The sequence below is a fragment of the Montipora foliosa genome, chromosome 9, assembly GCF_036669935.1.
Source record: "Montipora foliosa isolate CH-2021 chromosome 9, ASM3666993v2, whole genome shotgun sequence".
Classification (NCBI taxonomy): Eukaryota; Metazoa; Cnidaria; class Anthozoa; order Scleractinia; family Acroporidae; genus Montipora; species Montipora foliosa.
In genome coordinates, this window is record NC_090877.1 from 24,703,522 (window position 1) to 24,730,615 (window position 27,094).

General features: G+C 37.4%; 3 long non-coding RNA genes across 7 annotated transcripts in view; 2 read left to right on the forward strand and 1 right to left on the reverse strand.

The window, feature by feature from the left end:
- Positions 1–16,916, forward strand: part of LOC137970811 (uncharacterized) — a 53,908-nt gene extending 36,992 nt beyond the window's left edge. Inside the window, exon 3 of the long non-coding RNA XR_011116874.1 lies at positions 16,783–16,916. This is a non-coding gene — a long non-coding RNA (uncharacterized lncRNA). The remainder of the gene's footprint in view (positions 1–16,782) is intronic.
- Positions 16,917–18,315: 1,399 nt separating this feature from the next.
- Positions 18,316–27,094, forward strand: part of LOC137970315 (uncharacterized) — a 23,620-nt gene continuing 14,841 nt past the window's right edge. Inside the window, exons 1-4 of one of the 5 annotated variants that reach the window (XR_011116801.1) lie at positions 18,316–19,558; positions 20,914–21,032; positions 24,410–26,399; positions 26,624–26,746. This is a non-coding gene — a long non-coding RNA (uncharacterized lncRNA). Of the gene's footprint in view, positions 19,559–20,913; positions 21,033–24,409; positions 26,400–26,623 lie in introns of all 5 variants that reach the window. The other 4 variants (XR_011116799.1, XR_011116802.1, XR_011116800.1 and 1 more) reach the window with 4 other exon arrangements.
- Positions 21,037–23,011, reverse strand: LOC137970317 (uncharacterized). Its single transcript, XR_011116806.1, has 2 exons — positions 22,729–23,011; positions 21,037–22,061 (listed from the first exon to the last, which is right to left on the reverse strand). It is a non-coding gene; the product is annotated as an uncharacterized lncRNA (long non-coding RNA).

Consider the following 27,094-nt stretch of genomic DNA (forward strand, 5'->3'; position numbering starts at 1 on the left):
AGTGCTGGAGTGAAAAAGTGGAGTAAAATAAAGCGGAGTAAAATGTACTCCTAAGAGGAGTTAATTTAACTCCACCAAGAGTAATTTTTACTCTTACTAGTTTAATACTCAAAGGCAATGACTTTGCTAGAGTAAATTTTACTCTCCCTACAGAGTAATATAATATGCTGGAGTTAATTTTACTCCTATTTATCGGGATACTGAGTAAAGTCTACCCCACTTACTTTCTGAGAAAAAAAGTAGAAGAGGATTTTACTCCTATGTATTTTTGTAGAGTAAATTTAAGTTTATCCATTCTAAGATGTGGAATTGGGGTTGTTTTATTTTTTTGAAATCCACCGATTAATTCTTTGTTTTCGAGGAGTTGGAGTGAAAAAGTGGAGTAAAACTAAACGCAGTAAAGTACGCCTCTTATTTAGTACTCCACTAATTAAGAGCGGTAAAGTATACTCCCCTCCAAGTCAACAGTTTTACAGGATTAAAATCCTTTTAATGAAGGCCGGTATCTTGCCACATTTTAGTGGGGGTTAATACGATGAGGCCGCTCTGAATCTTGCTGGTTTTTTCGTTTTTAATTGAACGACGCGGTAAGAAAGAAAGATCGTTATCCTCCGCCATCATTTCCGCCATATTGGATAACACACTAGAGAACAGACTGGAAACTAGTGAGCCGTTTTGGTCAGCAGTCACCGGTGCAGCCCTTTACTGATTTCGGCGGGTCTTTCGGCGGTTTTACTCAAGTTTGAATCAACGATCACAATTTGTGCTGACGAGTTTTTCGTTTGTTTACTCTTTAAATGCTGATCCAAAGCAAGGAAATGCTTACAACAACTCAAGCAAAAAGGTAAGCGTTAACTGAACTATGAGCAGATAATATTTGATGCCTTAGGCCCGATTCACACACTGCGTACTTTTCATGAGCCGAACTTAATTCGAGTTCGACCGACACAAATTAACAAAAGTACGCCTGTTGATTCAGAAGTCGAACTTAACTGGACCCTCCACAGCAGTTCCAAAGCCATTACCAAGAAAACCAATTGATTTTGTCAGCGATTTTCATGTAGAAGGCAAAACATGGTTTATGCATGATCATGAAGTTCGGCACATGAAACGTTCGACGTCTGAAATCAAAGCCGATCCACGGCCATGCTAAAGCAGAATTCCCGTCTAGGCCAGGCGAAAAGAACGCCTGAGCCATTCCAAGTTAAAATAGCCGTTCTTAATTGATTCAAACGTCGAACTTTTCATGTATTAAGTTCGGCTCATGAAAAGTATGGCGTCTGAGTCGGGCCTTATTGTCTTCAAAAATGACAATTTAATGTAAGCTTATGTAGAATTCAAACCTTTTACATGCACCTTCAAGTCCCAAATTTGTCAGGCAAGGATATTTAATTTGGCTTAAGTGCTTTAACAAAATGGTATGTATTTCACAAGAATAATGAAGCTTTAGATCAAATGGTTAAGCAAATGATTTGGTATTATAGTCCAGTCAAATTGGGGTCAGACCCTCAACAAATTGCAACAAAAGGTTTTTCAACGGATTATGGCTCATTCGGATGTCCTTAACAACATATCAAAAGTCCCAAAGAATCGGAGTTCGGGAAGGCCCCGAAAAACGGAAAAGAAAATTCCCATACAAAGCTTATATGAAAAATCACAGGGTACCCAAGTTATATAACGGCTACTATTTTATTGTCTCAATACAGTAACAATTTTGGGCCGGGTAAGCCGCCGGATTGTTGTTTAAGTTAAAATCGTGCTATTCGTACAACTGGATAAGAATTGTCACATTGATTACGCTCTATTTATCAATTTAAACCAGATCATAATCCAGCTACATTGCTTGTACGACTAGAAAGCCTTTTCCTCTAAAGTCGATCCCGCAATCAATCTTTAGTTTCTAAACAGTTATAGAGGTCACAATATGTGTTAATCTAAACATTCTGCTTTGTTGGTGCAGAAAAGAAAGTCCCGTCAATGGAACGTTTGACATTGGTCCCATGGGCTCCTAACAAAAGTCTATAATTTCAAATCTTATACAGACCGATGACTGCCACTCGATAGCAAAGCAGGTGAGGGGTATCTTACTTTGTACTCCGCTTTAACCGCCTTTCAGAGCTAATTTGTTCAACCAGAGTCGGAATCAGAATCTTCATCGTCAGGGATTTGCTTGGGTGCGTTGGTACAAGCAGACCCTTTGCACTGACCACAAGCAGGATTACACGGTAGATCATTTTTGCGACAGGAGCAACGGCGGGTGCTGCAGTCTTGTGAACAATTACATCTCATTATCTGGAGAAGAGACTGTGGTGCGGGTGCGAGATCTGTCATGATTGGTGTCAGTTGTTCCGCTGCTGACCTCCATCCCCATTCCGCGTAATTTATGTCCTCTGTGCTATCTTTCCATTCTCTTATTTGAAGGTAGACTCGCAGACTGTGGTACTTCACCGCTGAAGAAGTAGGTGGTAAACTCTGAGGCTGTATTGACTTGGATTTACAAGCTAGCTTTTCCAAGTAGCGCTGGTACCGCAGCTGGCCAAGCGTCTGTCCCGCCTTTCCTCCATATAAGCACACTAGGGCATTTTCACCTGCAGTTTTCACTTCATCTACAGTCGATGCCAGGTTTGCTGACGGAAGTGCTCTGAGTTCTCAAACTTCTTCAGTGACGCGCCCTTTCCTATTCCGTATGTGCTGGATGTGGTGTCGCATCCAAGTAGGGCGTAGAAAAAAAAAAAGATGAAAAAAAAAGATGCCGGCATACGTCTTCTCCGAGGTCTTTTTTGATTTCATTAATGTACCAGACTCGTCTTTTTTTGGAACTTGCCTTGGGTTCTGGTCCCATGTAAAGGCGATGTGCGTCCATCCGCACGTAGTGAGCCAGAAGTATTAGGAGGTCAGTGTCATCCCCTACCAGAATTGTATCTTCCGTGTTGGCTGCGGTCTTAACAATGAGAACGTCCGCGTCTCCATCCGCGTTGAGGGTCTCAAAGCCTTGTTTCTGCAAGAAGGAGGCCAACTGAGTAACAAATGCTTGCTTATTTTTCTTGTTTGCAAAAAAAATGTCCTTTTTCATGGGTATCGTCATATCATCTGTGAAGGAGACAGTGGTAGCCAACTTTTCCCGCAGTTTTTCTTTCTTGCGTCATAGACTTCGTAGAGACTACGTCGTACCCGTCAAACACGATAGTTGTTGCTTTTCCATACTTTTGCAAGACGTAACCACTGTAAGTTTCATATACTTCTTTAAACGTGGTTCCGTGTGGCCACGATAGACGATGGAGAAGTGCGTCTCCATCCAATACGTACTTCGTAACTCCAGAGGGCTCAATCTTGGAGGCTTCGCTTAACATTGACCACATGGCGCAGCGCAGCAGCTGTTCGGATTATATTCATCTTTTCTGTTTCGACATCAGGGGCGTCTTTTTCCATCTCGTGAAACTCGTTAAGAATCGCCGCAGCAGTCTTCCTAAATGTTACAACATTGGGTTTTCCATCACTGAATGTGATAACCAATTCCTCTCCAAAATGCTTCTGGAGGCAGGCTTTTATGTAAGTCTGGCTATAAGCTGTGCAGTCGGAATCCCCTGAGTACTCGTTCATCTTAGCTACCAGATCTTGCACTGTGATTTGCTCATCAGAATGTTTCAGCAGATATTCTGTGACCATGTAAAAGGCTTTGTTTTTCTCCTCATTCTGGGGACGACCTCGTTTTCCTTTCTTATTTTAAAGCTGGGTCGTAGCATAAGACGCAGGAACCTGTTTATCTGTACGAAAATTGGAATTGCATATCTTATGATAGACTGCTTCAGCGGCAGGGAGATCATGTACGTGTAAAATTCTTGCTTTTACTACCTCTGCCCATCTGTCACGCCTTGCGTTGCACTTATTCAAAACGGTTTCTTGAGTCTCTAGAGTCATCACTCTACATACGTCTATAGATTTAACATCTACTTTATTGCCGCAAAAATAACAATCGCTTTTGTAATCGAATGTCTGGTCTGCACTTCTTTTGCGTTGAATAGTTGCAGATTGAGAACCCGCATTTTCGCGGCTTCTGTTATCCTTGGATATATTGGTGGGGTGGTAGTAATCTCGACGACAATTAGGGTGTACATGCTGTCCAGGAGCAACACTAATTGAATCATTTCTGAAGTCGCTGGTGCGATTTATACCTTCACTTCCCTTTGTTCCAATTGTGGAAAATTCGTGTGCTGAGCCTGCAACTCCGCAAATCGCGCAAACTAGAGGCGCTCCATCCATAAGAACACACTGAAGGAGTAAAACTCCAAATAACAACCTAAGCAATATAGAAATGAAAAGAAAAAAACGTTAAATTATAGTTAAATTGTTATAACAATTTTATCTTTCTCACTATGCTACGAAGCAAGTTTGATTAGCATATTTCAAAATGTATTTGAGCAGCGTCAGCAAAGATCGTGCCAGCACAATAGGCTTTCAAAAAGAAACTCTTCTACTTCGAAGCAGTAGTTAGATATGAGCATTGGATTTCTATTAAACTAGAAAGAATGAATTCTGCGATATCTAGGGGAAGATTTCTTTCACACGCCTCGAAGGGCTGATCATGAAACAGAATCTAATTTCACGGCAATTCCTCATATGTAGGTGATCAGCACTGATTGTTTAAAGATTCTCTTAAAATTGAATCAGCATTAAGCTTACCTTGATATAACTTTAGAAGCACCTAGCATCTATTAACTGAATCAAAAGAATTGTTTTCCAATAGAACAGGAGGAATGTACGCTGGCCTTACGGCAAAATCCAATCCAGACACTGGCGAGACGAACCAACACGCACTCTTAAGTGGCGGTACACAAATAGACAAATTCACGCACTAATTGAATCTTGATAAACTAGGGTTTTTCCCTTCGCTAAATTGTAAATTTTTGAATACTTAAGTGTTACAGTTATTATTTGAATTGACATTAAGTTATATTTGAAAGTAATTCTTAAAGTAAATGAAAACAAAAAGTTTTTTTTCAAAGAATGCAGTATCAATTTTTTTTATCTATGTATATGTATTTGCAGGATTGTGCAAAATTACACGATCGAGAATGAATTGAAATAAACTAATACACCTGTTGTTTAAATTGGTATCTGGTCTTTCATTTCTGATGATTTGGGGTTGATATTCCCACAAAAAGTAATAAATTCTGGCGACTTAGTCAAAAACCTTACTGTAGCCTCGTTTCCATGTTGGAAATTTTTGGTTGTCAATGGGTCGAAATCAATTGCAATTTTAGGCACTTTCCCGGACTTTGATTCTCTGGGACTTTTAGTATGTTATAGAGGGATAATTTCTCTTTAGTTATCCGTTGAAAAACCTTTTGTTGCAATTAGTTGAGGGTTATCCCATTTTTCGAGCTAATTTGACTGGACTATTAGAGTGCTCTCACCGCAAATGACATGATGACAGAAAGCAGAAAGCTTCAGCTGTCATTTAAACTATAGTATTCAATGCAAATAGTATGTTAATGCCTGCATGAGATTGTTATTATTGGCGTTTAAAGAAAAGAGAGCCAAAGTTTGACGAGTCTGCTTTTCAAACACTTACATTATAACCGAAGTGACATTGTCTGACACTTGTAGAGTGCAGACCCCAAACTAACCGTAACTCACAGTTATTGAAAGCTAAACGTTTTAGTTAAAATGGGTGTTTAAAATCGCTATTTGTAGGCAGTCCGCAGTTGTCATACACCTTAGAAATAATCAGCTTTATTATTACCAGCATTTTTTTTTTAGACATGTGATATTGAGTGTTGTTATCTGGATGAAATTCTTATGACATCTTTTATCTGTAAGTAGCAGTAATAATTTTTGGTTGAATTATTTTTTTCCAGGAAAACTGAAACTTTTCACTATATTTGTTTGTTGATTTACAGTGCAAATTGGAGGTGGGGACAGCTGGGAATTGGTTCATTAAAAGATTGCTGGGAAGTTTGGGCAGAGAGTTGGTTACAGAAAGTGCTGAGGCAAGCCAAGAGGATGCCTTCTTCTTGCAACATACAGTACATACCACTACATGTATCATCTATGGAAGAGGAGTTGGAGGAAGCCCCAGATAAAAGAAAAGGTTGGTGCCATGAAAAAATTCCTTTGAGGCATGTTTCTGTAAAAAAGCTGTAATGCAGTCAAACAGCTGAAAGTCCGAAAGACTTAGAAGCTGATTGTTGCTTTTAAACAAGTGATGCATATATATATATTTACAAATAACTCACGTAAATTACACTTTAACAACTAATTCTTGACAGTCACTGCAATAAAATAATTATAAAGCACTGTCTGAGTTACAGGCCTGTGTAGGTATAGACTAATAATGCCTAGCGATTAGTGGAAGATGATGCTGCAGTTTTATTTATCCATTGTCTCACCCAAGATCTGCTTTCAGTTTAAAAATTGAAATACTGTTATATGTAAATACCTCATCACACGGAATTTTTTTTGGAAAAGTGTTGAAGACAAAGAAAGCATCTGGCAATATATTTTCAAGATTTGTTCCATGAGTTCCACCACTATATGTGTACTTTTATCATTATGACAAAATTAATTTGATAGTAAACTGAGTTACTCAATGAATCACGAAAATTGTTACAGATATAATCTCATGCAAGTACCCATATTTCATGTGATTCCATTTATTTGGTACACCAAAATGGGTGGCTAGTGTCTTTTGTTTCTCAGGATTAGGGATGTATTAGATTTGTGCTCTCTTCCTATTAGAATATTGTGGAATGATCTTAATTTTGGAAGGGGTTATACTAATCATTATTCTCTTTTATTACTTTTAAGGATGATGAGTCAATCAATGGAGAGGTTCTAAAAGCAGCATTTGCAAGGATTGTTGCTAGCTTCTGGCACACTAATTGAACCAGAGACATTTACCTTGTGGCAGAAAGCAAGGTTTTGTTAGAACTTTCGTTTGCTATAATTATTTTGATGGGAGCATACTTAATTATCAGCTTAATCTTAGGGTTTTTTTCTTCTTTTTGGAAACAAAAAGTTTTTACTTTTTTCTTAATGTAAATTATCAACTTAAGTTCTGAATTTTTTCCTTTTGGAAACAATTCTGTTGGAGAAAAAGTGAACAAATTGGTAAAGTTCAATGTTGGCAAAATTTTTGCATCAGTTAACAAGGCATGTTCCATTTTTTTTTACGTTTCACTTCTTTCTGTAAGAACTGACTTGTATTACATGTACATAAAACCCATTTTGTTATACTGAGTCACATTTATCCAAGTACCGGTATGTTGTATGCTTTAGTTTTTGTAATTGAAGTTAGATTTTGCGGCCATTGTTGCAATCTGTAATCAAAACACATACCACTCAATTTATCTTTGTTTAAGGCAAGAACACATTCAGCTGATTGCCATTTTATTATTGCCTGAATAATTAGAATAAAGATAGCTTTGACTTTTGCGATGTATTTGTATGTGTATACATTGTATTTATCATGTGCATTCTTTGCAATCTTATGATTAAAATTACCAGTATTAGATGCTTCATTGTAAACCTGATGTTTTCTTTACATAATATTAAAAAAATGAACTTTTTATGGTTATGAGAAATCTGACTGTAAATGAAGGTACAGGAGATCTATTGAGGGTGAATGTGTTCTGTAGAAAGAGTAAATATTACTCTGACAAGGGGAGTAAAGTTTAAGAGGGTAAATTTTACTCTTGAAAAGAAGTGGTTTTGTACCTTTTTGTCTCACCCCAGTTTTGGAGTTAATTTAACTCTGTCGAGGGTAAATTGAACTCCATTTAAAGAGTTCAATTCACTCCAATAGAAGGATAAAATTTACTTTTATATTGGAGTGAATTTTACACCAGAGGAGGGGTAAACAATACAGGAGTAAATTTTACCCCGACAAAAGAGTAAAAGATATAGGAGTAAATTTTACTCCAAAAGCAATAGTAAGTGCGGAGTAAGCAATACCGGAGTGAATTTTACTCCAAAAATGGAGTCGTTTTGTACCTTTTTTTTTTTTACTCCCTTTTTGGAGTTAAATCTACTCCTTGAAAATAACAGTGAACTGACACAATATCAAGAGTATTGGACATAAGTGACAGGGTAAATGGAACTACTGAAAACTTTGAATAAAAAAAAACTGATATAATCTTGATTTTTTTCTTACTCACCAACAACAAGTCAAAACCGAAAGGAACTTCCCATGAAACAGCGTTTTAACTTTGAGGCAAGCTAATAAGTTATATTTATGTTGTAGTTCATTGTGGAAAACAGCTTTAGCCACACCGACTTGAAATTAACAAAATAAACTTCGAGTAAACGCTATTTCATGCGAAAATCCGCCAAAATCATTTTTAACTCTTTGAGCCGAAAAGACACTCAATCGACGGCCACCAGCATACTAACTAGATTTTGCACCAATTGTAATCATTGATTTCATTTTTTTGTCTGCATGATTAAAAGTCTTGCGGTGACAGTGTGAAGTGAAGAGACTTTGGCTTTCCCATTTTTATTACGTGCCGTGAAATAAATGTAAGTTCTAATTGTTCTATTTCCTCGATAGAAGTTAAGACTTCTTCAACAATGAACTATTGATGTTCTTGATGCAAAAAAATTGGTTTTCTTCAAATGAGACGGCCATTGTTTTATGAGTAATAAAAAATGCAACTCTCCAACTCACACAATCGGTCACCCAATAAATGGTTTAGCAGCACGTCAATCAGGTATCAGGTATCAGGTATCAGGCAGGATTCCTGGTAGTATGCTGATGGGTTTCTAAGGTGAACTTTTGAAGCCACCTAAATCCACTTCAAAAGCTGAGAAAGTCCTCTTTAAAAACAGTGAAATTCTGCTGCTATTCTACTGCATTTTTTGCACAGAACACATTTTTTCCAAAGAATGGTTATTTGTGCATAGAAGTCAAGACAACCAGACATTCTCTATATATGCATTCGCATGGCTATTAGTTGATAGTCAGCAAGTGCGTCAACTAAAGATTTCCAATAGATTATCAACAGCATTTTGGGCGGTATGACGGTCAAGCTTCCTTGGTCAAACTCTCTTAATCTCTAATACTGGTTTAACGCTGTTACCAAGTTTTAAGCACTGCGGAACAACGCGGATTGCCCACTGCGGGGCGTCTTGCGGGGCAATACGCTACTCTGACAAGTTTTCTGGTTGTTGTTATCTTGTCCTATGAGGCCACCTAGGCGGATCTTCTACGCAACGATTTTCCGTCCAAAGATCTCATCAACATGTCGAGCTGGGTTGACCACCAAGGCAGCCTTTGCCATGAACTTCCTTTTCCTCTTCCTTTCTTCTTCGTTTTCAAGCTCACTATCACCAGTCGCGGAGTTGTCTGATGACATTTACGAATTAAGACTTCAGCAAAATTTCTTGCTTGATTTTAATGGCCTCTTTTATCGTGACACTTTCTGTGAAATAAAAGGAAAAGGCAAAATAACTTCACCATGCTGAATTTCCACCTTTCTGCACTTTACTCACACTTCCCAGCATTTGTAGTGTCTCTGTATGCATTTCAGATATATAAAAAACAGACGACGACGGCGGAAAAAAAAATGGCAGATTAGGGCCAAGAAGGAAGTTCAGGACATTCTCAATCAGTCTTTTCTACGTTTGTGTGAATAGTAAAGACCATTGGTCGCTGTTTAATCAGAGCAACCACAACAGAGAAGATGCTGTGCTCGTCGAGAATTCATTGGTTTACAGTCAACCAAAACTAACTCGGCCCTTTTGGTCAAGACTAACCCACAGGGTACCCAAAATAAACCTAATAAACCTTTCCCCGATCCACTAAATCCTGAACGGCCCTTACCAGGCAAGTACTGCTGGTTGTATGTTCGATATTTATCAGCATTTTTTTTTTCAGGGAACGAGTTCCAGCGCTTTCTGAGCTATTACGTATGATCTTTATGGGCTATTGATGCCCTATTACAACAAAGAAAGGAACGGTAACTTATGTTAGTGTCTTTCTTTTGATCTTAAAGGATTCTATTTTGGAATCGAACGGACTAATCGAGCTAATTTTCCATGATGCAAATCCCTTCCTTAACCACACAAAGGAAAAGACACAAACAAATCGAGAGTATCAGTAAACCATTAAGGTTCTGTCTCCTATCATAGACAGCGCAAGCTCGATATATGTGTATCTGTACTATATTATGTACGAGTAGGAATTTTAAGATTTGTATGGGACAATGGTTTTTCGCAAAAGTAAAAAACGTATATGTATAAATTTACGTTTTAAGATAAGAAATAGTTTCCCTCGCTTCAGTATTGTGTTTCTTTGTCTTTGCTTCAGTTTCTTGTTTCGATTAAGAGCGGTTTAGGTGGTTTTCGGTCCCTCTTCTATAGAAAGGGAAAAGAGGAGGAACTAAAAACCACCTAAATAGATCTTAATGGACCCAGAAACCGTACCAAAGACAAATAAACAGAAGACTGAAGCGAGGTAAGCTCTTTTTTTATTTTAAATCGTAAATACTTTTTAAATTTTGAGAAAAGCCGTTTTCCCCGTACAAACCCCTATATTTCTGCTCTTGCACAAAAAAGCACAGTACAGATATGCATATATCGAGCCTGGGCTACCTGTGGTGGAACGCAAAATTTTTTATGCGCAGTGAACGTTGCATCTGGTGACACTCCTTGCGAAAATATTGGGGAATCTGCGCTGCAAATAACCCAAGATGCCTCCCTTCAACAAAGGTAATTTATACTGTACGCAAAAGTGCAGAATATTTTGCTAGTACAAATCTATCATTTTCGGTTAGCGGCTCAGCTGTGAAGATTTCATTTAAAACTAATGCTGCTACTATCAGAAATTCAATTCTCATTTTAAGTGGATTTATACTGATGATGGTCAGTATAAAAAAGCCCTAGAGCGCTGGATCGAGGACAATATGATGTCATTCTTAATCAGTAAACCGCAAACCTTTTCCAAGGGTAAAGGGTGGGGTTTTCTACCTAACAGTTGTCATGTCCGGTAGTTAAATTGATTTTACAAATTCAGTGTATTAATTTCTTTAGTTTTCAAAGTCTTCACCAAAGTGAACCCGGCAAAGCAGGAACCAAATAAAATGTATTCTAATATTTGAGAGCAAATACAGCAGCCTTACTGGCATGAGAGAATTAGTAACGATTTTCTTCTTATAGACACATGTTTGCGTTCATTTTACACTACTAGCTGACAATCTCCCTTCTTCAACTTTTTGTTCTACCAACAGGCCCTGAAGATAAAACCCTTAACCTTTTTAATCCAAATTGCCCAGGGGGAAGACAAGTGTGCTAATAACAATAGTATATGCCTTCTAACTAGGACTCTAATTTTAGTAAAGGCTGCTTGGTGTTTTCTTGAAGTGCAGTATTTAATTCAATTTGCATAACCTATGATTATCTTATTGCTAGTAGATGGAGAGAGACGATTTAATGGGGAAAGCAAATAGACCATTTTACAGTTGTGGCTAAGTTACCAGGCCTAACAATGGAAGGGAGGCTGCCGGTGACCCTGCCTTTGATACAAACTTTCATGCTTTTGTAATGCTAATATGGACTAATTAGCGTTACAACAACACAATTTACATGATAAAAGCAGTGAGGTCTGTATCAATGCAAGGTCACCGGCAGCCTCGCATGCAGTCATTCATAGGCTTGGTCCCTGAGCAAACAACTGTAAAATGGCCTATTGTGTATCTCATTTCTTAGTTATGCTAGGCGTAAGTGGTTCTTTAGTTAATATAACACATGCATGTGTAAGTAATGAATGGGGTACTACTGTAAGAATGGCTATTACCTCATGACATCTTTGTAGTTTTCTTGGCATGTGTAAAATAATGTTCTGCATTCCTGCTCAGATTTGTTTTTGTCCTTGCATCTTTGGGAATAAAAAGAGGTCTTAATTTCTCGTACAGAAAGATTTAAGTTAATACCATGCACATATTGAGTAGTGCTTTATTAATGCATAGTGATATGACATGTGCACATCTGTACTTCATGAAAAGACAAAGGCACTAATCTAATTAGGGTACACACTGCTGCCAATAACTGATGACTGCAGACATGTACTCTATTGTTTGCAAAAAATGTGGGTGCTTTAATTAAGAAATTATAGCCTTGCATTCTTAGATGCAGATGCTCCTCGAGCAATGGAAGTAGTGTTGTGATTGAATCTCTACTGTTTTCTTCTTCAAAGTTTCAATGTACTCCTGCCTGAAACATAATTGGCTAACCTAAAAACACAATTATTTTCAACCATGTTTTAAAAAAATAATAAAATTATTTTTTGAATAATCTTACTTCTTATGATGTATCCTTGTTTGCCTTTGTCCATGGTACTGAATATTTCCAATATTTCTGTATTTGCTACTTAATTTGTACTATTGAGGGGTTACTGGCTTTATGAATTGCAAATTAAAGTTAAAGGTAAAATGTCTGTCATTAATTCATTGTTATATATCAGACATACATTCTGCATGTACATTCACTTGAAATGTCAAAATCAGTATGTTTTCATGGGGATTAGATTAGACATTGACAGGGTGACACTTATTTTTCCTTAATCAATCACTGAAAACTTATGTCCCCATTAATTAATTTAATTAACCTTTTGACACCCAAACCAGTCAGACTTAGTATTTTACTCTGTCTAATGCCAGACGATTTTACTCGTCAATGGGGAACCCCCTTGAGTCAATGGGTTAATTAATCTGAGCTACTTTGATTTTTTTTCTAATAATCAAAAAGAACATTTTTTGATACTGAAATACCCAAGATCCCTAGATTTATCTTCACCACCACTTGGTGAACAACATTCTCTAGTACAGATGATAAAGTGAGTTTCCTCAAACATTTTGATTTCTTCATATTAACATTCATGATGGTTTTACCTGAAAGTTAAGTCATAAGAAAATAATAATATATAGAGGTAAAGAGGTATAAGATGTATAAATTCGAAATGGTCTTAAATTTCATTGTGAAAATTTATGATCTTCCTGATTCCTTCTTCGATCAGCAAGCTTGGTAAAGGTTTATTTGCAACTAGATCCATTTTATTATAACAAAGTTCTTGTGGTTTATTATTTTTTTTACCCATTGCAGACTCACCATGCACTTGGGAATCATTTCTTTCAAAGATTGGCTGGAATAAAACCAATAATGAAACAGATACTCTGAGACTTTCAGTCAAATGATCTGCAATAGGCATCTGGCACAGAGAGCTCTCAGAGATCTATTACAGAAAGATGTAAGATGGTGTTAGACATGTTCTGGGATGTTATCTTATTCTGAACACTAATGCAAGTCCTCTGTATTGTGCTATACAGCCAGAGTGGCGGGAAATTCGTGCACTGTTTCATTACAAAATAGTGACTGTTTTTATTTCTTTTTCAGTTTCCCTACCTTTGTTTTTGAAATCCAGTGTAACGTGCTGGGAAATTATCTGTCACTTTTACTGCCATTATTTAAAAGTACAAACTAATCACGAAGTGATAATCCTTCAATCGCTATAAACTTACACTCAGCAAAAAGGATGACTTACGTGTATGAAGCATAGCGGCTTTGTTGTGAACTGTGAGATGAAAAGTGAATGAAAAAGACGAATAATTTTTAAATTGGCTTTTAAGTTAGGTGAACCAAATAGAATACTACTAAATGTCATAACGCATACGTACCCAACTTTTTTTTTTTTCCACTGGCTTCTCCCGTTCCCATCGCTATCTTTGACCTTGCTCGTATTGTCTCTAGTAAATTTTCGATACCGTTTTGAGTTGTATGTTCAGTGTCCGGTCTTGCATACCTTCATTGTCCCCTGGCTGAAACCTTTATCTCTCACAAAACATAATTTTTACCCGGCTGTACGTTTTCACAAAAGTAAGATGCTCCAAGTATATCGAAAGAATAAAAAACGACAAGTAGAACAAGCTACCGACGAACTTTTCGGAAGGTACATTTTCCCGCTCTTTTGTATATCCCATAAAAGGAATTCTTGAATCAACCCTCTCCCCAGTGTCTTTCCTTCGGACCTTGTAGAGAGGTAAGGTTGGGGGGAGCATTCCTTTGCTGAGGTAGACGGAATTTTGGCACTAGTGCTCATTGAATTTTGGAAAAGCGAAAATCGACAAGAATGTGAACTCAGGCTACGTTTTGCAACTGGTAGACGTTTTTCAGGCAATAGATTGAATGTGTACGTGTTCGTGATAGGGGATATGGGGGAAATGTTACCGAGGGGGTAAAGGAGGAAAGCGAACTTACACTCTACGACGGTCAGTGTTCCGTATTTGCCGAATCGTTTAATCTCCCAAAAGCGTTGCCTTGGTTTTGTGTCTTTCCTTTGGCAATGCAAGTATCAACAAAGTAGGAAAGCCTGTTAAGATTTGACTTCACATTTGACGATAGTCAAACTTGAAGTCAAAGATGCTATCGTATTTGTCTTCGCCTTTGTCAAGTAACAAAGGAACGCACAAAGCTTCTTCAGATTTGACTTCACATTTAACGCGCGTCAAATGTGAAGTCAAAGTTGTTACGAATTTGACTTGACCTTTACCATGGTCAAAGGCATAAGCAAATTGGTAATGGATTTGACCGTACGTATGACGTGCGTCAAAGGTAAAGTCAAAAGCGATTCCAGATTTGACTTAAGCTTTGCCAAAGATCAAATGTGCAGCAAATCCAATTTTTCGTCCCGTGTTTAGTAATATGCAGAAAATAGGACAAGGGCTAATATAGCGTGACTTATATAAATTCAAGTCCGATTCTTCTAAAATACTACGAATGTCTATTTTAACCGATATATGTTTTCTTTTAAAACTTCTGTCTAAAAATGATTGTATATCAGTGAGATCAGAGTCAGACGCCCCATATACAGACAGGCCATACGTGAAAATCGGTAAACCGTACTGTGTTAAAAAAACCGGTCCATCCCTTCCTGACACATCCCTTCTTTTCTTAGCGATCTTAAAATAAAAAGGCACTCATTGGACTTCAATAGTTTCGTTTTAACGTGAAGGTTGTATTTACAATTACTCTGAAAAGTAACGCCCAAGAGTAGTAATTCATTACATTGTTGAATGTTGTGAATTTGGGCGATATTGTCATTTCAATTACTCTTGCGAAAGACCAGCTCCTTACACTTTACGGGATTACATACCATTTTGTTATTATTTGTCCATGTTAAGAACTCGTCCACTAGATCTGTGCGGCATAAGCCGTTACTCCAGATAGGAACAATAATGTTGGAATCATCGGCATATTTGAAAAGAGCAGGTTGGTTACCTAATACAAGCTCTAAATCGTTTATAAAGATGTTAAATAAATATGGGCCACTAACACTTCCTTATGTTGTCACTCTATTAATCTTTTTCCACTGACCCTCAAAGCTATTGTAAGCAGCTCGTTTTTGACGATTATCAAGAAACCTAAGGTACCAATTAATAATGCGGGGATCTAATGGTAATCGCTTAAGCTTATTGGATAGCATTTCATGGTTAACACAATCGAACGCTTTACTGAAAGTTAACCCGGTGGGTCTGTATTCTTGTCCACATGGCCACCTTCAGGCCCGGTATTCATAGCGGAGGTGGAAGCAATTACGAATTGTTCTAAGACTGGAAATGCGCGTTCGCAATATCATCTGACTGAATCGTAAAATCGAGTGTTTAAAAAACCACGATATTTACAATTAATAGTCTAAGTAAGAGGATTATCCCGAAGAAAGACCAAGATAATATTGTGAGGAAATTATTCCAGCATGAGCTGTATACCGCGTGTGCAGCTGCCCCAATAGCAAATCATGCACTGACCTGATAAGAATGCGCATGCTTCTCATGTAACCCGTAGTGACTCGGACTGATGACGAGGTAGAATTCATCATCAGTTTGCAACAACAGCCAAATCCTTAAACTCATTTTTTTCTTGAGAAGTCCTTCAATAATTTCCATGCAGCTTGATTGTGGTGGAAGAGCCGGAATCTAACCTTTTGAACGGACTTTAGCACCCCGCCAACGTGCCACATATAAAACACAAGAGTTTTCTTGTTGTTACTTGTGTGGGTTTTTTCCTTGTTACACAGTCCTTGGAAAGAGTATCTTCAAAATTCTGTGCCATATCAGTCCATATATAGTTTAAAAGTGAAATTTGGTCCTTACAAAAAGTCCGTGAAAAATGGTTACAATTTTCTGTACAATCCTGATTCCACCTACTCGTGACTGACAGTGTAGTCTCCCTCACAGCCATTATTACTGGCTTAAACACAGCACCACGAGTGGACTGTTGTCTGATGACTCCTTATAATGGCTGCTTGGTATATAGACTATGTGACAGTGGGGAATACCACAATGAAAAGTTATAAATTTCATATCTTGGTTACTACAATTCTTTGCTTAAAAAGAGAATTAGCCTAAACTGGTTATCTAGACAGTCAGGTGTTGACATTCTTTTAGTAGGATGAAGATTCCATTGACACAGAGATAAGAAAGACGAACTCTCCAAGGAATGTTGGCACTTGTGACGTTTGGTGCCTGGACCCACTGTGCATTGGATGAAGTTATTTGTCTGGGGACAAGCAACATGGTTAATGAACTTAGGCTCCTCCCACCATTATGTTTATAATATTAGGTATCCCACTAAGTGAGGCAAAGTACAGTATCTTTGTGTTGTGAAGCCAAAGTGTACCAGAGTGGCAGTGAACAATTTTATCTCTGCCCTCTCCTAATTCTTGTGTTTCTTTAGAGGAGCACTGCTATGTGTTGTCTTATAAACCTTTGATGGCTCTTTCTTTTTCTCTTTTAGGGGAATCGAATATTTATCTTGCCCAGAGATTCTTCATTTTTTACAAGAACCATTGCCACTGTCATTTTGAATTTTTCAAGATTTTCAATCCAGCGCTCCCAACTTAAAAACATTAGTCAAATGATTTTAATTTTTGAATCCAAAAGCTGATGCATGTCCAACATACAGTAACAGTGCCTCCTTAAGGCAAAATATTTAGAAGTGTTTTTCACGTATTGAATATAATACGTTGATATCTTCACTGTCAATGCCCTTCAAATTTGGACCCATAAGGTTGTGACTTTCATCGTTGGGAAGCTTGCCTTTCATGGTTCCATTACTGACCATTGTTTTTCCCAAAAAATTGATCTATTACATCGACTCTTCCAAAGGCCAAAAATGAAATCTGCAACAAAGCATTTTCTGTCTAAGGTTCTATGATAAATTGCCCACCTCACTAATTTATTATGCTTGTGACAGGATGTAGTGAGATGTAAGAATGACATGTTTTTGTCTTTGTAAAATATCAAAATAGTTTACAAGAATCATTGTTTAAAAAGTATCATTTTTACATTAATGTCACTTTTAAAAATCAAAACTGGTTTTTGTGTAAGCAAACTAAGTTTGATTCAAATAAAGATGTTATAATCATTGTGCATGGTGTTCTTTTGATTTCCAAAAATGAATGGAGTGAATGCGCCAGAGTACTATGTACTATGTGGCCGTAAGTTGGACCACATCACACCCTTGCTGAAAGACTTTCCTTGGCTCCCAATTAAGCAACGAATCATTTTTAAAACTTTATTCCTCATGTTTACGGCCATAAACAATTTAGCCCCTTATTATGTTTGTGAGCTACTTCACCGGTATAGACCTAGAAGATCATTGCGCTGATCAAGTTTAAACCACCTAGTGATTCCGCCGTCTAATTTAAAGTCATATCGCGATCGAGCCTTTTCAGTTTGTGCCCGGAAGCTATGGAATAGCCTTCCAGAGCACTTCAAGCAAGCCACAAGTGTTTATGCTTTTAAAAACAGTCTTAAAACAAATCTTTTTAAAAAACACTTTTCTTCTGATTGAATCTTAGCTTTTGCCAGATTCTACTGTGCTTTGAATTTTATTTTTAAGTTTCTACTTTGTATTGATCGTAAAGTACCTCAGAGCTTTTGTTAAGGCACTATATAAGTGTATGTTATTATTATTATTATTATTATTATTATTATTATTATTATTATTATTATTATTATTATTATTATTATTATTATTATCATTATTATTATTATGGAGTTAAAATAACGTTTATCTTTGATGGAGTACGGTTGAAGGAACTCAATCCAATACAACTCCTAAATCCCAAAACAGAGATTTTTTGAACCGAAAATTCTAACTCCGTTTTTGGAGTCTAAAATGCTGTACGACTTTGCTTTGCGGTAGATTAATATCATCACGATTGGCTTACACGTCTTCTTTTTCAGCTAGTCACTTATATGATATATCGTTACCTACAAACCTACATGCAGATCTTTTTTTTTTTCAGTGCTTCCTGTAAAAATTTAGAACGTGATCGTTGATGGCTGTTTATGTATTGAGTAATATATTCAAAAGGAAATGACGAAGAGGAAACGAAAATAGGCGTTAAAGCTCCTTTACAATTTTTAGTGTGGGCAACAAATTCTCTACCGGTTACTATTTGGTGTGAATGTTCAAATGTTCAGCCACCTCCATGACAGGCGAAATATTTTACGCTACGTGCCTTCGCATCATCGGTCTGAAGCTCATCTGTTGATCAGTGATGAATACAAGTTATGCTATACGATAACCAGCAGCAGTTCTTTCTCTACTATTCCGGCTAAATGTATGGGTTGGTTTCCAAAGCATGTGAGCGTTCTCGTAGGCAATTTATTGTATCATTTTTCTTCATATTGTACAATCATCACATGGCACGTTTGGTTAGCCACGGAGCCCACGCGCATTTATCAGAACTCCACAATCAATGTGAAACATTAATGGGCGTAAATCGCGTGCAGCCATATCTTGAAACTTATGACACATTAAAAGGGAAAAAAAAAACACTTTTACCGAGGATCGCTCATACTGACTGACAGGTTGGATACGAATGATAAAAGATTAGTTTTAATATGAACTAACAGTCGTCGCTGCCATCTTATCCCCTGCATGAAGAACTGGCTGCTAGTCAAGAATCAGGTATGTAAACAAACCTCTCGTCTTTGATAAACGCTGAATTCCTTGTCTGCTTATTACAACAACTGTTCCAAATGTATAATATTAAATGAAATTAAGAATCAAGGTGTAACTGCACAACGGCTTTCACAATCAGTTTCAATATATCTGAGACATTTCATAAAGATCGATTTGTGGCAAACCTCGTGCATTAATCCCTTGTAAATGCACGCTTTTTCACTGTGGCCAATACTGTCAAACACGTAGTTCCTTCCTTCAACATTCAACCAGGAACAAATTTTGTAACTGACATCCCACGTGTTTTCAGGAAAGTGAACAGCTCTAGTACATTTTCTTATGTAACATTTGCCATGTCTTGAGCAATTTAGCTCTGTCTCGATGCGAACACAAGCGCGCTACACTGTAAATCGCGTGCAGCCATATCTTGAAAGGTATGACACATTAAAAGGGAAAAAAAAAACACTTTTACCGTGGATCGCTCATACTGACTGACAGGTTGGATACGAATGATAAAAGATTAGTTTTAATATGAACTAACAGTCGTCGCTGCCATCTTATCCCCTGCATGAAGAACTGGCTGCCAGTCAAGAATCAGGTATGTAAACAAACTTCTCGTCTTTGATAAACGCTGAATTCCTTGTCTGCTTATTACAACAACTGTTCCAAATGTATAATATTAAATGAAATTAAGAATCAAGGTGTAACTGCACAACGGCTTTCACAATCAGTTTCAATATATCTGGGACATTTCATAAAGATCGATTTGTGGCAAACTTCGTGTATTAACCCCCTTTGGAAATGCACGCTTTTTCACTGTGGCCAATACTGTCAAACACGTAGTTCCTTCCTTTAACATTCAACCAGGAACAACTTTTTATAACTGACATCCCACGTGTTTTCAGGAAAGTGAACAGCTCTAGTACATTTTCTAATGTAACATTTGCCATGTCTTGAGCAATTTAGCTCTGTCTCGACGCGAACGCAAACGGGCTACACCGTTAGGACTATGCATAGTGAATATGAATAATTAGGTCTTGGAGCAAGGGTACAACATGAAAAAATAAAGTATAAAATTAGCAAATAATGCTGCTTTGGAGAAACATGTTTGCAAGTCTCACAAATTTCCCTAAAGCTCACCGCTGACGTGCTTCTTGCTCTTGAGACGAATTCAGTGTATTCTGCTAGAGCACGTGCTCCGGGATTCAAAAAACTTTAGCTAATTCGGCATAAAAAACACTGAATCCCGTCAGAAATTTGCGATTGTGTTTTTGTGAAACCTTTCGAGTCATTAGTAAGCCCAATAACAACAGTCTAGGGGCTGTTATCAGTAATAAGTAATTTAAACCTTCTTGTACGAGTGAGTGTTTGTATATAATCTTCAACCAGAAGTTGATTTTTGTCATCAAACCTTGTCCGTTTGATCAGTTACTATATCGTTTGTCAGAGTCTTTCAATCATGCACAAATGGTTTTCTAAACGGCTTCAAGAGTTTTTCCAAACATGTCCACGATACATGGGAAAAACAAAAAACGAAAACAAAAGAGGAATGCGAAGAAAAATCACTTCTCGCCATGCTTCTCTCTGAAACCGCACATTTCAAGGTCATTTCAAGGTGATAAAAATAAAGGCTTATTCAAAGAAAATACGTTTTGATATCTATTTTGCTTTTCAAACGATGTTACATCATGAAGACTGAAGTAGTCTCTTTGTCATAAGCTGTTGAACTCTCAAAGAAAGTAATGGAACAGAGAAAAAGGAAGACCTCATGCATTTCTGATCTTTTGTGCATGTTAGGAACTAACAGAGGAGTCGATGTCTGAGTGAAACAGACTACCTCACAACGACCGACTTATTGACTGATTTCGTCTCCATTGTGAGTTGAGCCAGCTTGAAAAAAGAACAATTATTCATTATTATGAGCATATAATTGTTTGTCAACTTTCCTTTCAGCAAGAGAATCATTCATTAATGTCGATGTTTCTGAAAATATATCTTTTCGACTGAACTGACATGCAGAGGGATATCATCAGAAAGGTAAAGCAACTGTGGAGAAAAGAGAATGTAAACAGGTAATATCTTTAAATAAATGACAACTTTATTTAACCGGCTCGTTACGCCAAATTAACATCATTGACAAAGATCCTCGCATGCCAACCAACGTGGACGCAAAAGTCGATATGAATATGTTCTCTTCTTTAAAAGAACGCTCGTATATTACATATATCACATATATATGTGCATATTCTATGTACAATTTAACTCCCTTATCACGTTCCTAAAATTAACAAAGTTGGTCCGAAATATAAATGAAAGTACAACTTTGTCATATCACCGCCAGCAGGTACTTAATGTTATTTGGAAAAATAGGAACTTGCGCGTATTGATTTAGGTCAGTTAACGTTGATGCAAAAAAATATCGACACCGCCGTCAGGCGTCTTTGAAGTGTGGTACGAGAAATTGCAAACGCTACACGGGTTTTCTACATTAATGGATGTATTTTTTTTATATGCGAAGATCGGTGATCTGAACGACTAAAAGATCTTCCACAAAGAGAACATACGTACGGCTTTTCTCCAGTATGTCTTCAATAGTGGCGCTTGAGTTCATCTAAACGTCGGAAACACCACCCACAGTTTTGCCAAGGACACAGGAAAGATTTTTTACCCGTATAAATCCGCCTGTCAGTTCCGAGATGAGAGCTTTTGGTGTAACAACGCTTTTTACAGCCAGGGAAATCACAGAGAAAGGCATGATGTAGTTCCAGTTCTTTGTTATCGGAAACTGGTTGGACTGTTTGTGCATGTGTACTGAAATTACATCCATATGCTGCATCATCGTTTGATGTCGTGTGGACAGAAGACGGCGTTGTTGCAAGCATAGTTACCTGTGGCAATTGGTGTCTTAGATTTAGAGCTGGAAAAGACGCCGACTGTGCAACAATACACGTTCCCATCGTTATTCCTGTCTCTGGAAAGCGGCAGTTTTTTTTTCCTATGGTCATTTCTTGAAGCTTGGGTTGGGGAAGATGCGACGAGGTTTCCACCAGTGATGTTGTAGGAGAAGATGAACTCAGACAGCTATCCATCTCACGAATGATCTGTTAGAGAAATAAGAGTTAACTTCACGGGTTTATCCAACCTCATGATTATTTCTGGTTTTAATCCCATACCTTCCCCAAGTAAAATGTCACATTTGAGTGACCGGCTGATTGATATCAAGGAGCAATGGCTTTTGTCGGAAATGTATGTAGTTGTTAAAACTGAAGAATTTTAAAGGATAACTGTCGTCCTTTGCAGTTAAACTGCTAATCGTCCTACATCTCCTTCAGGGATCACAAACTCGTTAGAGCAATAGTGCTCGGCATTATATCGCGAAAAGGTTAATCCACTGAGATATGAAATGAGAGAACAACTTTTTACAAGGAGTTTGAAGAACAAACCATCATTTTGATCTTCTGAGGAAAATGGGTCATTCATACAATGTCTCGCGAACTAATGATCCTCAATTGTATTTCTTGCTCAAAGTAAGTTAACAAATTTCCGAGCAGTTGTCAATATTTTCCTCCAATTGCTAAGCCTATTTATCAGCGGTAACATAACGCTAGAAAACTAAAAGGTTGTCTGATTGTTTTATGTACTATCCGAGGGTATCGAAAAGCTCGAACTCGTCATCAGTGTTCACTCAAAAGCTCACATCAGAACGCTATTATAATATCACTTAGAAAATGTGTAAGTTGACTAAATCATTCATACATTGCAACTGACCTGTTGAATTTCTCCCTCCCTGGTGGGTATTAGCAGTGAATAGATGCCGGCCGTTACCAGATTTCCTTCTCCCTGCGGCTGATACGAGTTTTGGTACATGACACCGTCTTGTCCTCTAAACAAGTTATCGAAACTTGTACAAGCCATAAGCATTTGGCTGTCTTCTTTAAGAGACGGCCCCAATGAACGAGTTGCCCGGTAGTCCGATCCACGCTCTTTGCGCAAAGGGTTCTGGGGTCGCCAGGGCCCGGTTGTTTAAAAGCCGATTAATGCTAACCCCAGATTAAAAATTAACCAAGGAGTTTATTTCTCTATTCCCAAACGCTGTTCAACGCTGATATTCGGCAAAACTTAACATTAGAGGAAGTCAATCTTGAAGATCAAAAATAAGCAAAAGAAACTTTCACCATAAAGTTGAAAAAATGAAACGAAAGTTTACGCTAATCCTAGATTAACTTAATTGGCTTTCGAACAACCGGGCCCAGATGACAAACATTGCAAGTCGCTGTGAGAAAATGTATGGCGGAAACTTATTCGACGTCCAAAAAAAATACAAGGATTTTGGAGAGAGATCAACGTTTTTTCGACCCAGTTTTATCAGAAATCGATTTGGGCAATGTTGATAAGTGACAACTGAAAGTTTTTGTTTGAATAACCGTGAAATATAATTTGCTGGTTAACTTGAGCGGGAAATTAGGATGTCCCATATGCGCCACAAAAGGTCACCCATACAGGCCATGGTCTGATCGATTTTTTGCAGGGAGCTTTTAAGTTGTTGCCCTCTAGGCTATGACCCAGTGGGTTTGTATTCTTGTCCACTTGGCCACCTTTAGGCCCGGTATTCATAGCGGAGGAGGAAGCCATTACGAATTGTTCTAAGACTGGAAATGCGCGTTCGCAATATCATCTGACTGAGTCGTAAAATCGAGTGTTTAAAAGACCACGATATTTACAATTAATAGTCTAAGTGAGAGGATTATCCCGACGAAAGACCAAGATAATATTGAGGAAATTAGTCCAGCAGGAGCTGTATACCGCGTGTGCAACTGACCCAATAGCAAATCATGCACTGACCTGATAAGCATGCGCATGCTTCTCATATAACCCGTAGTGACTCGGACTGATGACGAGGTAGAATTCATCATCAGTTTGCAACAACAGCCAAATCCTTAAACTCAATTTTTCCTTGAGAAGTCCTTCCATAATTTCCATGCCGCTTGAATGTGGTGGAAGAGCCGGAATCAAACCTTTTGAACGGACTTTAGCACCCCACCAACGTGCTATATAAAAGTTACAAGAGTTTTCCTGTTGTTACGTGTGTGGGTTTCTTCCTTATTTGACAATCCTTGGAAAAAGTATCTTCAAAATTCTGTGCCATATCAGTCCATGTATGGTTTAAAAGTGAAATTTGGTCCTTAAAAAAAAGTCCTCCTGATTCCACCTACTCGTGACTGACAGTGTAGTCTCCCTCACTGCCATTATTACTGGCTTAAACACAGCACCACGAGTGGACTGTTGTCTGATGACTGCTTATAATAGCTGCCTGGTAGACTATGTGACAGTGGGAAATACCACAATGAAAAGTTATAAATTTCATATCTTGGTTACTACAATGCTTTGCTTAAAAAGAGAATTAGCCTAAACTGGTTGTCTAGACAGTCAGGTGTTGACATTCTTTTAGTAGGATGAAGATTCCATTGACACAGAGATAAGAAAGACGAACTCTCCAAGGAATGTTGGCACTTGTGACGTTTGGTGCCTGGACCCACTGTGCATTGGATGAAGTTATTTGTCTGGGGACAAACAACATGGTTAATGAACTTATGCTCCTTGTGACCTGTCATTATGTTTATAATATTAAGTATCCCACTAAGTGTGGCAATGTACAGTATTTTTGTGGTGTGAAGCCACAGCGTACCAGAGTGGCAGTGAACAATTTTATCTCTGCCCTCTCCTAATTCTTGTGTTTCTTTAAAGGGGCACTGACATGGGTTGTCCTATAAAATTTGATGGCTCTTTCTTTTTCTCTTCTAGGGGAATCGAATATTTATCTTGCCCAGAGATTCTTCATTTTTTACAAGAACCATTGCCACTGTCATTTTGAATTTTTCAAGATTTTCAATCCAGCGCTCCCAACTTAAAAACATTAGCCTAATGATTTTAATTTTTGAGTCCAAAAGCTAAAGCATGTCCAACATGCAGTAACAGTGCCCCTTTAAAGCAAAATATTTAGAAGTGTTTTTTCCCGTATTGAATAAAATACGTTGTTCCCATTCCCGATAAAATTTTCTGAACATTACATGGAAAGCCAGATACTTTTAAAGAGTGAGATTATTTATTAATTTAATCAAATTGAATTTGGTATATTCTCAATGCCCTTCAAATTTGGACCCATAAGGTTGTGACTTTCATCGTTGGGAAGATTGCCTTTCATAGCTCCACTACTGACCATTGTTTTTCCCAAAAAATGAAAGAGTGATAATTTTTGGTTAATGTCAATGATCTATTACATTGACTCTTCTAATGGTCAAAAATAAAATCTGCAACAAAGCATTTTCTGTCTAAGGTTCTATGATAAATTACCCACCTCACTAGTTTATTATGCTTGTGACAGGAGGTAGTGAGATGTAAGAATGACATGTTTTTGTCTTTGTAAAATATCAAAATAGTTTACAAGAATTATTGTTTAAAAAGTATTATTTTTACATTAATGTCACTTTTAAAAATCAAAACTGGTTTTTGTATAAGCAAACTAAATTTGATTCAATTAAAGATGTTATAATCATTGTGCATGGTGTTCTTTTAGTTTCCAAAAATGAATGGAATAAATGCGCCAGAGTTAACGGTACTTTGAATCTAATACCAGAGTGACTTTAACTCTTATTTTGTGCTATGTGGCCGTGAGTTGGACCACATCACACCCTTGTTGAAAGACTTTCATTGGCTCCCAATTAAGCAACGAATCATTTTTAAAATTTTATTTCTCACGTTTAAAGCCATGTTTGCCTACTGTGCCTTGAATTTTATTTTTAAGTTTCTACTTTGTATTGATCGTAAAGTAGCTTAGAGCTTTTGTTAAGGCGCTATATAAGTGTATGAATTATTATTATTATTATTTTTATTATTATTATTATTATTATTATTTTTTTTTTTTTTTTTTTTTTTTTTTTTTTTTAAATAATAATTCTTTTATGAACATATCCCAAGCAAGTTGCTATTTACAAGTTAGAAGTAAAAAAAAAAACTATTAAGACTTATTTACAATTCATTTCCATTAAAAAATAAGACTAGTATGAAGCACAATAAACTTACGAAGATAATCGTATTTGTAATAAGAAAAATTAATGTCATAATCGTATTCTGACTAAAAAAACTAGTTTTGGAAATAAAGATAAGCTACATGCACATCATTTTTTTCAGTGCTTGATGTAAAAATTTAAAACGTGATCATGTATTCAGTAATATATTCAAAAGGAAATGACGTAGAGGAAACGAAAATAGCGTTCAAGCTCCTTTACAATTTTTAGTGTGTGCAACAAACTCTCTACCGGTTTTTATTTGGTGAGAATGTTCAAAAGTTCAGCCACCTCCATAACAGGAGAAATATTTTACGCTATGTGCCTTCGCATCATCGGTTTGAAGCTCATCTGCTGATCAGTGATAAATACAAGGTATGCTTGTACAATAACCAGCAGCGGTTCTGTCTCTACTATTCCTGCTAAATGTATGGGTTCGTTTGCAAAGCATGAGAGCGTTCTCGCGGACAATTAATTGTAAATTTTTTCTTCATATTGTACAATCATCACATGGCACCTTTGGCACTCCACAACCAATGAAACATTAATGGACGCAAATCGCGTGCATCCGTATCTCGAATCTTATGACACATTGAAAGGAAAAAAAAAATTACCGTGGATCCCTCATACTGACTGACAGGTTGGATACGAATGATGAAAGATTAGTTTAAATATGCCATCTTATCCCCTGCATGAAGAACTGGCTGCCAGTCAAGAATCAGGTACGTAAACAAACTTCTCGTCTTTGATAAGCCGCTGAATTGCTTGTCTGCTTATTACTGGGTTGCCTATGGCAAACCAGTCGAGGTCTGCGTTTAGTTTGTTTGTTTTCTTTTTTTTCTTTTTTTTAGTTTTTTTTTTTCCGTGTCGGTAAAAGTCTTGCCTGTCACTACCCTGGTAAGTGGTGTCTTTGTGCATAGAGCCTTCTGTGTGTATTTTCTTAGGATCGAGAGGGTAGTGGAACTGCGTAGATTTCTCTGGTGGACACAGTAGAATCATTAACTTGGCCTGCAATGGCGTCGAAAGTCATGTAACGCGAATGGCGTTTTAGTGGATCCTTAAACAAAATA